General features: G+C 45.1%; 1 protein-coding gene across 1 annotated transcript in view; it reads right to left on the bottom strand.

Moving 5' to 3' along the window:
- Positions 1 to 1349, bottom strand: part of Rilpl2 (Rab interacting lysosomal protein like 2) — a 23540-nt gene that overhangs the window by 9684 nt on the left and 12507 nt on the right. The window lies entirely within an intron of this gene.

Raw genomic sequence — 1349 nt, 5'->3', positions numbered from 1 at the left:
TCTCTCTCTCTCTCTCTCTCTCTCTCTGGTCTTTTTGAGACAGGGTCTCCCCTGTAGCCCCAGCTGAGATCTGCCTACCTCTGCCTCCCCAGTGCTGGGATTAAAGGTGTGTGTTACCACGCCCAGCAGATCTCACTCTTTTTAAAAAGATTTATCTGATTAATTAATTTATTTGTTTTGTTTTTGGAAGCAGGGTCTCCCTGTAGCCCCAGCTGTCCTGGAACTCCCTATGTAGACCAGGTTGGCCTCAATCTTACAGAGATCTGCCTGCCTCCCAAGTGCTGGAATTAAAGTCATGCACCACCATGCCTGGCTTTATTTTATTTTTAAATATGTATATGTCTGTGTCTGTGAGAGGGTTTGTACATGTGAGTGCACTACCTGCAGAGACCAGAAGAGGAAGCCAGATTCCTTAGAGCTAGAGTTTCAGGTGGTTGTGAGTTACCCAACATGGGTGTTAGGAACTGTACTCAGGTCCTCTGAAAGAGCAGCAACACACTTAACCACTGAGTCCACTCTCTAGCGCCTACTGCAGATCTCTTTAGGCTGGGGTGCTGGGCATGGTGTTGTCTGCCTTTAATCCCAGCACTGGGGAGGCAGAAGCAGGTGAGATCAAGGCCTGCCTGTTCTATGTAGCAAGTTCAAAGTTAGCTGGGGCTATAGGGAGACCCTGTCTCAAACAAACAAAGATTTGTTTTATTTTTATTTTTATATAGGTATGTATGTCTCTATGTATATATGCTCACATATGTGTTTGTGCCTTGGGAGCCAGAAAAAAATGTATCGGATCCCCTGGTACTGGAGTTACAGGTGATTGTGAGCTGCCCAATGTGGGTGTTGGGAACCAAACTCAAATTCTCTTTAAGAACAGTAAGTGTTCTTAACTACTGAGCTCTCTCTCTCCAGGCCCCCAAATGAAGTCTTTAAGCAAAAATTTTTAAAATTATTTTTATTTTATGAGTGTTTTGCCTTCACATATGTAAGTGCACCATGTAGTGCAATGCCCTCAGAAGCCAGAAGAGGGTGTAGATCCCCTGGAACTGTAGTCATAGATGGTTATTAGCTGCAATGTGGGTGTTGGGAACCAAACCCAATGCAAGAGCAGCCAGTGCTCTTAATCACAAAACCATCTCTCCAGCCCCCCAAAATGAAGTCTTAGTGATTATTAGTATTTTGTAATACTATACATAAAAGCACAAAGAGCCGGGTGTGGTGGCACATGCCTTTAATCCCAGCACTTGGGAGGCAGAGGCAAGTGGATCTCTGTGAATTCAAGGCCAGCCTGGTGTACATAGTGAGTTCCAGGACAGCTGGGGCTACAGGGAGACCCTGTCTCAAAAAGACCCAAA

Source organism: Nannospalax galili, unplaced genomic scaffold, assembly GCF_000622305.1.
Source record: "Nannospalax galili isolate Female #2095 unplaced genomic scaffold, S.galili_v1.0 scaffold218, whole genome shotgun sequence".
Classification (NCBI taxonomy): Eukaryota; Metazoa; Chordata; class Mammalia; order Rodentia; family Spalacidae; genus Nannospalax; species Nannospalax galili.
Note: the sequence above shows the minus strand (reverse complement) of the source record. Positions and strands in the feature narration are given on the sequence as shown.